This window comes from Eretmochelys imbricata, chromosome 1 (genome assembly GCF_965152235.1).
Source record: "Eretmochelys imbricata isolate rEreImb1 chromosome 1, rEreImb1.hap1, whole genome shotgun sequence".
NCBI lineage: Eukaryota > Metazoa > Chordata > Testudines > Cheloniidae > Eretmochelys > Eretmochelys imbricata.
In genome coordinates, this window is record NC_135572.1 from 289,157,394 (window position 1) to 289,167,420 (window position 10,027).

Below are 10,027 nucleotides of genomic sequence, written 5' to 3' on the forward strand. Positions count from 1 at the left end.
ATCCAGGAAGTTTTTGGAAAGCGTAGGGGACAATTTCCTGGTGCAAGTGCTAGAGGAGCCAACTAGGGGGGGAGCTTTTCTTGACCTGCTGCTCACAAACCGGGAAGAATTAGTGGGGGAAGCAAAAGTGGATGGGAATCTGGGAGGCAATGACCATGAGCTGGTTGAGTTCAGGATCCTGACAGAGGGAAGAAAGGTAAGCAGCAGGATATGGACCCTGGACTTCAGAAAAGCAGACTTCGACTCCCTCAGGGAACGGATGGGTAGGATCCCCTGGGGGACTAACATGAAGGGGAAAGGAGTCCAGGAGAGCTGGCTGTATTTCAAGGAATCCCTGTTGAGGTTACAGGGACAAACCATCCCGATAAGTCGAAAGAATAGTAAATATGGCAGGCGACCAGCTTGGCTTAACGGTGAAATCCTAGCGGATCTTAAACATAAAAAAGAAGCTTACAAGAAGTGGAAGGTTGGTCATATGACCAGGGAAGAGTATAAAAATATTGCTCGGGCATGTGGGAATGAAATCAGGAGGGTCAAATCGCACCTGGAGCTGCAACTAGCAAGAGATGTCAAGAGTAACAAGAAGGGTTTCTTCAGGTATGTTGGCAACAAGAAGAAAGCCAAGGAAAGTGTGGGCCCGTTAATGAATGAGGGAGGCAACCTAGTGACAGAGGATGTGGAAAAAGCTAATGTACTCAATGCTTTTTTTGCCTCTGTCTTCACTAACAAGGACAGCTCCCAGACTGCTGCGCTGGGCATCACAACATGGGGAATAGATGGCCAGCCCTCTGTGGAGAAAGAGGTGGTTAGGGACTATTTAGAAAAGCTGGACGTGCACAAGTCCATGGGGCCGGACGAGTTGCATCTGAGAGTGCTAAAGGAATTGGCGACTGTGATTGCAGAGCCATTGGCCATTATCTTTGAAAACTCGTGGCGAACGGGGGAAGTCCCAGATGACTGGAAAAAGGCTAATGTAGTGCCAATCTTTAAAAAAGGGAAGAAGGAGGATCTTGGGAACTACAGGCCAGTCAGCCTCAGTCCCTGGAAAAATCATGGAGCAGGTCCTCAAAGAATCAATCCTGAAGCACTAACATGAGAGGAAAGTGATCAGGAACAGTCAGCATGCATTCACCAAGGGAAGGTCATGCCTGACTAATCTAATCGCCTTCTATGATGAGATGACTGGTTCTGTGGATGAAGGGAAAGCAGTGGATGTATTGTTTCTTGACTTTAGCAAAGCTTTTGACACGGTCTCCCACAGTATTCTTGTCAGCAAGTTAAAGAAGTATGGGCTGGATGAATGCACTATAAGGTGGGTAGAAAGTTGGCTAGATTGTCGGGCTCAACGGGTAGTGATCAATGGCTCCATGTCTAGTTGGCAGCCGGTGTCAAGTGGAGTGCCCCAGGGGTCGGTCCTGGGGCCGGTTTTGTTCAATATCTTCATAAATGATCTGGAGGATGGTATTGATTGCACTCTCAGCAAATTTGCGGATGATACTGAACTGGGAGGAGTGGTAGATACGCTGGAGGGCAGGGATAGGATACAGGGGGACCTAGACAAATTGGAGGATTGGGCCAAAAGAAATCTGATGAGGTTCAATAAGGATAAGTGCAGGGTCCTGCACTTAGGACGGAAGAACCCAATGCACAGCTACAGACTAGGGACCAAATGGCTAGGCAGCAGTTCTGTGGAAAAGGACCTAGGGGTGACAGTGGACAAGAAGCTGGATATGAGTCAACAGTGTGCCCTTGTTGCCAAGAAGGCCAATGGCATTTTGGGATGTATAAGTAGGGGCATAGCGAGCAGATCGAGGGACGTGATCGTCCCCCTCTATTCGACATTGGTGAGGCCTCATCTGGAATACTGTGTCCAGTTTTGGGCCCCACACTACAAGAAGGATGTGGATAAATTGGAGAGAGTCCAGCGAAGGGCAACAAAAATGATTAGGGGTCTGGAACACATGACTTCTGAGGAGAGGCTGAGGGAAGTGGGATTGTTTAGCCTGCAGAAGAGAAGAATGAGGGGGGATTTGATAGCTGCTTTCAACTACCTGAGAGGTGGTTCCAGAGAGGATAGTTCTAGACTATTCTCAGTGGTAGAAGAGGACAGGACAAGGAGTAATGGTCTCAAGTTGCAGTGGGGGAGGTTTAGGTTGGATATTAGGAAAAGCTTTTTCACTAGGAGGGTGGTGAAACACTGGAATGCCTAGGGAGGTGGTGGAATCTCCTTCCTTAGAAGTTTTTAAGGTCAGGCTTGACAAAGCCCTGGCTGGGATGATTCTGTTGGGGATTGGTCCTGCTTTGAGCAAGGGGTTGGACTAGATGACCTCCTGAGGTCCCTTCCAACCCAGATATTCTATGATTCTATGATTCTATGACCTGGCTGAGTCACTCCCATGTTTGCTGTGGCGCCCCGACCTCATTGATGTCGGTTAAAAGAGCACCCAGGACTACGTCGACAATGGCTACCAGTCACACTGCACGGTCTGCTGCCAAAAGGCAATAAACTGCTGCTGTGTAGCAATGCAGTACCGCGTCTGCCAGCACCCAGGAGACATATGGTGATGGTTAGCTGAGCGGGCTCCATGCTTGTTGTGGTATGGTGTCTGCACAGGTAACTGAAGAAAAAAGGTGCAAAACGATTGTCTGCCCTTGCTTTCACGGAAGGAGGGAGGGAAGGGGGGCCTGATGATATGTACCCAGAACCACCCGCGACAATGTTTTAGCCCCGTCAGGCACTGGGATTTCTACCCAGAATTCAAATGGGCAGCAGAGACTGCGGGAACTGTGTGATAGCTACCCACAGTGCAACGCTCTGGAAATCGACGGTTGCCTCGGTACTGTGGACACACTCCGCTGACTACATGTACTTAGAGCATTTGTGTGGGGACACACACAATCGACTGTATAAAAACGCTTTCTACAAAACCGACTTCTATAAATTTGACTTAGTTTCATAGTGTAGACATACCCTTAGGCTGCCAAATCCCAGCACAAGGAGTTATCCAGGGTTTCAGCAATCCTTAATGCCTACAACCTGCATCGGAGTCAAGCAGCAACCGCTGTGAAGAACTATCATCCTCCATTGATGAAAAGATCATGAATGTTCAGAAAGCCTTCTCACACAGAATGGATCCACTATGCTTATATCCACCAACAGACAGCCCACCAGCATTCCCAGAGTTCAGTACCTTTAGTCATCAAGAAGGTCTGGACATCCTACAGGAGTCCCGATCCAAGACTTGTGAATCGGAACCATGCCTTTCCTGGCTTCTGAAAGAGAATTATGAACAACTGGTGCCACTCCTGACTGAAATAGCCAACGTATCAGTCAGAGAAGGACTCTTCCCTTCCTCCTTCAATCACACAGTAGTCTGATCAACTCTGAAGAAACCCAATCTGATTTTTTAGTCCTAGCCAACTAAAACCCAGGGTCACACCTCCCACGTCAGAGCAAGCTAATAGAGAAGCTAACAAAAGGCCAACTACATGATCATCTAACTGAAATGAACATCCTAAACTTGACCCAATCTGGATTTTGGCCAGGACACTGAATTGAAACTACTTTAGCAGCATTAATGAATTCTCTCCTCCTCCCCCAGGTCAGCACAGCCATCAACCAGCTGATTTATGGATGAAAAAACGTCCATTGAACAAAACAGCCCTGTCCTACTGCTCCTTTTTAAAATATTCAGTTGAAATTAATTACGTTAGTCGGACTGGAGAGAGCACAAAGGGAAGAAGAATCCTTCTTGTCGATGCCAGAAAGTCCTAAGTCATAAAGGGAGTCTTCCCGCTTTGGTTTGCAGGTTACAGGCTCCATGTTTCCACTCCCTTGGGTCACAAAAGATCTATTAGCAGCACTTTCTTCCCTTTTTTTGTGATAAATAATCTGTGTTGCCCCTAGATATTTACAGGATTATTGCTGTCAATAAAGCTGTGTTTTGTCAGGACAGAGTTGCATCTCTTCATACCACTTAGCAAGCAGAGACTCATTTTTCAGAGGCGGTCTGTGACAGCTACCTGGGAAATCAAGCAATGCATACTACATGACCAAGTTAATAGTAATTGTAATCAAATAGTAATCATATAAGCTGGTGTATGCACTGTCTTTTTGGAGATAGCAGACGTGGTCATTTCTGCAAGCGTGCAGTGACGAGGGCTGGATACTCCAAAGGAATGCTCTTCCAGGGGGCTTGGGAACTGGGGTGCATCAAGTGTAACATGCAAGGTAAAGTAAGAGCTGGCAGAGTCCTGAGAAGTTTGTCTGGGGTGTGCTAACAGACTGGAGTGACAGGGAGAAGTCACCCAGTTTAGCTCCAGCAAGTCTCTCTTTTGCTAAGGCAGAGGAGTAACAAGTTCTGGGCACCCCAAGAAAGCATCACAGACTAACAAGCTAGACAAATTCAGAATGGAAATAAGGCGTACATTTTAATCACCTGAACAATTTACCAAAGATTGAGCTGAATTCTCCATCACTGACAATTTTTAAGTCAAGATTTGAATTTTTTTTCTAGAAAGTGTGCACTAGAAATTATTTGGGGGGAAAGCCTATGTTATACAAATCACACTAGATAATCACAATGGTCCCTTCTAGCCTTGGAAACTGGAAGGTCAGTGAAAAATATTTATTTTTTGGCCACCACAGATTGAAGGTATCATGGAGCATACAGCCTAAAAAAGGGGAAGTGTAGAAATGCAGGGCTGGAAGGGATCTGTTGAGAGTATCTAGTCCATCCCCCCCATGCTGAGGCAGAATTACATATACCTACACCATCCCTGACAGGTGTTTCTCTATCCTGTTCTTAAACATCTCCATGACGGGGATTCCACACCCTCCCTAGATAACCTGTTCCAGTGACTGACTATTCTTATAGTTAGAAAGTGTTTCCTATATCTAACCTAAATCTCTCTTGCAGCAAACCAGGCTGATTATTTCTTTTGTTACCCTGGATGGACATGGAGAACAACTGATCACCATCGTCTTTATATAACAACCTTTTACATATTTGAAGACCATCATGTCCAAACTCAGCCTTCTCTTTTCTAGATTAAACATGCCCAATTCTTTCACCATTTCCTCACAGGTCATGTTTTCTAACCCTTTTTATTATTTACTCTCCTCTGGACTCTCTCCAATTTGTTCGTGTATTCGTAAAAGTGTGGTGTCCAAAACTGGACACAATACTTCAGCAGAGGCCTCCCCAGTGACAAGTAAAGCAGAACAATTACCTCCCATGTCTTGCATACAACACATTAACATTCCAGAGTATTTGACTTTTACATACCTAGCCATTTATTCCCCATTTTGTATTTGTGCATTTGATTTTTCCTTCCTAAGTGCAGCACTTTGCACTTCTCTTTAATGAATTTCATCATGTTGATTTCAGATCAAATTTTCCAATTTATCATTTTGAGTTCTAATCCTGTCCTCCAAAGTGCTATTGGTGTCTTTTGCAGATTTTATAAGCATACTCTCCACTCCAACATCCAAGTTGTTAGTGAAAACTTTGACGAGTACTGGACTCAGGACAGACCTCTATGGGATCTCACTACATACATCTGTGACAGGAATGGCAATTTCCTACAATATCCTTGACAGTCCTTATTGTATTGTTTATATATTACTGTGGGCCAGGATTGTTTATAACTTCTTTACGGGTGAGATACAGAATATTGCAACCCCATACGCTATCTTTGGGGAACATTACTTTAAATAAATTACTTATGTATGATTGCATTCTACTCCCTACTACCATACCTCCTCTAGGAACTAAAAATAGTGGTATCAGCTCCTGGGGCAGCTCGCATAAGCTCATTCAAACAGGATTCTCCAGAGATCAACAGACAAAGAAAGGATTTTGGGATAAATAGCTTGAGTTTAAACTGATTCAGTCCTTCTTTCTGATCCAGCAAACAGACAGGACTGTCTGACCAACGATGGGGAAGGCAATTTTTAGGGAAGGGTTGGAAGGACTGACACTGGCCAGGGCCCAAGACTGGAGTTGAGGGTAATCTCTGGTAAACCTTTTAGTATGTGTATGTTATTTTGTTGTAATATATTTTATCTGCAATGCTTTCACCCTTTCACCTTAAGAATAAATGAACTTGCTTAGAAAGAGCAGCGTGGTAACTTATACCTGCTAGTGATTACAGGTGTCAAAACCTTCAAAGAGAAAGCAAAGCGCAGACGCTAGCCTCTTTAGACAGTCTGGCTTGTTGAAGATATCACAATGTAGGCAGGTAACTGCAGCCTAGAAAAAAACTAAAGTCAGGAGGGAGAGAGAGGTTGATCTCCATGCAAGAGAGGTGATGGTTCAGGAGCCAGAAGCTTAGAGTGGGTGCCCTTGATAGATGATGAAGGGGGAAATATGCATACAGTCATCCTGAAGTGTGCCAAATGTCTTTCCAGTCTGTTAGTGAACTATTGATGACTACTCTTTGAGAACAGGTTTTCAACCAGATATGCCTCTGGTCACAATGATCCTTTTCAATGAAGGTACTAAGAGTTTACTATACAACTAATACGTATCAGACAAACATACAGATGCCTTTACACACTGGGCACTGACAAAGTCAAAGCACAGAGCTTTGTGACAGTTCTCTGCACAGAGGTGAACCCAAGTTTTTAAACAGTGGTCTCTACCAGACATGCAAGCGAAGACAACCCCCCTCCGCTGCAACAGTGGCTATGGTTTGTTTAATGGAACTTTTATTCATAGGCACATATAGCCTCAGAATTGTTCTGCAACTAACATTTTCCAAGCAGTTTACTATATTAGCATATTTCTGTATCAGCTATAGACTCTGCCAATCATATTATTCATGCACTATACTTCTATAAATGCTTTTTTCTTACCCTTCAACAAACTAGCCATAAACAGTGATTGCTCTGTTAACATATGCCATGTCATTAAAGTTACTGCATGGTTTTTTAAGTATTTTACAGAGAGAAATTGCAGTTGGCCCCAAATAGTCATATTAGGAAGAGCTCATTATTGCTTATGCAGCATGTACAGCAACACTACCAAGAAATGCAGTTATATCAGCAAGAAATATGAGCATCAGTACTCACCAATGCAGACATTCATTTCCCCCTGCACTCCATCTACCCATAACATCCCAACACCTGTCAGTTGCCATAAAAAGGGTTACTTGTACCCATGGCACCGTCAAAAAGTTCCAGCCTCCAGGAAAGACAAATGGAAGCTGGCAGTGTTTTCACTGGAGCTATAGTCCTTTTAGGTTGTTAATATTGAAAAGACATAGCCATTAGCCTGCTTAATGTACAGAAGGAAAAGAGCTTTCTGTCAAGAGATTCTGGAAGCAGCTCAAGATATGCAGACATTATAAAGACATTCTTCCAGATGTCAAATAGTTTCAAGAAACAAGAGATGCCCATAATCAAATGCACATGTTATAAACTACAAATCTATGTGGAGCACATGTTGGGGTAAGAGGTGAGTTAGCATTTGCAATATCCAGGCATTTTATTATTTAATTATGTAAATGAGAAGAAGAACAATACACTTCTTCTGACTATGGCTCAGTCCATAGACAAATCCATTCATCACCAACATAGGCATTTCTTTACACAGCAACAACAACATTATATTTAAATGTCTATTGGCCTGGTAATGAATTTTGTATGAGGTTGTACATTAGCATTCCTGCATTTTTGGAGAGATTATGGAAATTTGCATTATAGAGAGTTAAACAATATATGTGACTAACAGGGTTGGCCGCTACCTAAGCACCCCCTTGTGGCTGGAGGTCACTCAACAGCAGAGTGCCTCTGTTTTCCCTTCAGAGCTCTTTGACCTACCCTTGAACTGTGAGTTCTTAAACAATCCCCACAAGGGGCCTCATTTATTTAACGCATTGGGAACACACTGGGCCTCTAGGCCCCCACCCCTAATTCATGTCTCCCTCTCCCGTAGTCCAAAATAACAGTCTTTCAAAACAAAAACTCTCACCATCTTCATCCCACTTTCAGCTGGGTGCAGATCCCTGCTCTCTGGGGGGTCTCTCTGCTTCCCAGTCTGTCTGCTTCCCTGCCTGGAGTATATCCTTCTCCACAGGCCTTTTCAGTCTCTCCCCTGTTTCTTGGACAGGGAATCCCCCAGGGCTCCCGGGCTGGACAGCTTTCCTCACTCTTTCCTTTTTCTTGTGCTTTTCACCTGCTAACTTAGGGCTCTGAAGGAGCCTTCCTGCTCCCTGAAGAGTGTCTATAAACCTAGCTGCAGTTCCCTGGGCCTCCCTCCTGTACTGCAACTCCCTGTCCTTTTTATCCTGGGATCACCTGATTCAACTGAGGCTTGGCCCATCCTGTAATCAGGGCTGGGTTAGCCCCAGGTTCTGCAGCCCATGGATCAAGCCACCCTGTTACAGTGACCAATTATAGAATCATACCTCCTCCTCCCTGAGGGTCTGTCTGCTTCCTAGTACCTCCTGCCTGGAGTTTATCCTTCTCCGCAGGCTGTTCCAGGTAGCCATATATTGCATGTAAAATGATGGTATACAGAGAAGGAATTTTGCAAATTTGGCACAGATGCAAGAATAATTTTGCAAACACAGCAAGACATTTACACAGGTCAACATTTAAAGGGAAAGTGTTCACCAAGAGCTGTCCAACAGGGTTATCAGAGACTATCAGATATTCTATCTCATATAAACTCAGATGCTCAGTGATGGGTACATTAAAACACACAGATTAAACACACCAAGATATCTGAAATACTGCAATATTTGAGCACAGTTACAATGTTCAATGACCTCAGTACCTCAGACACAGATGTGTGGTACAATACTTTCAAAAGGTTGTGGCCTTTGTAAAAGCTCCAATTATTGTACATGAGCTCATTTATTAATCAGGGCTCTGAAGATTTTGAGAACTATAGACCTGTCCATGCCAGAGAGTTACAAAAATATTATTCAGTCCACAATTTTGTATTGAGCTTGGTCATAATCAAAGAACTACTGTACAATCTTAGAACAAAGAATTTTAAATACAATCTTGATAATAGAAACAGGATGCAATGTCCAAAAGAACAATGTGAGAGGCAAGAATAAACACAAGGGGTAGAATCCAATAAAGTCCATACAAGTTTTGCCATTGACTTCAGTAGGGCGAGGATTTCACCTAAGGACTGAAGAGCAAGTATAAACAGACAAGTACTGCATCCACTCAAGAAAGAGTGTCTAAGAGCCAGAAGTGCAAAAAAAAATGTTCACATATAATATTCCCCTACAGAAATGGAAGTGAATGATGTTATTTATGTTTCTATTCCAATCTTTCTAAATTGCTGCAAGAATTTATCTTTACAGAATGCATTAAACAGCATTCTTATACCAGTCAGAGAGTAAAGCCAACTCCACGGAAAATGTCTACCAACAATACAGAGAGGTTCAGCATACCTCTAATCAGAAAAACAAACAACACTATTTGCTGTTAGCCAAAATTGTGAGAGTACAAACATTGTTATCATCAGCAGTATCCTATCTCCAAGACAAGCTGCTGCAGAGTCAGACTATATTTACTGTACTAGAGGAGTGGAAACGAATGTGGGAAATCCACAGTGACAAGCTGGTGATGATCAGTTCACTGAGCTCCATGTTAAGAGCTGTAATGGAAGAGTCCCTGATAGGTAAACTCAAGTTTCTTCTTACAGTGGCGGAAGAACCAAAGTGTACAGGAGAGCATTTTCAGACACTGCAGTGGCAGATATCAACATATTTTACTATCAAAATAGATGTGATGGGAGTGAGGCAAGAGTCTGAACTGTCTGATACACAAATTAATGGAGGAGCGCGAGATGGTCAAGACAGCAGCGAACTAGAGGAGCTGTGGAGCAAGGGGATGGGTATTTCACTTTAAAACTACTGTTCCAGCTCTATACAAAGGTTTGTTGACATATCTGAAGGGAGTTTTATTGAGCACTCCTTGACAGGGTGGATGTTGGCTAAACTACAAACCCAAACGGTAGGTACGGTGGGGGTAAAAAAGGATATTTTCCTCTACCAGTAA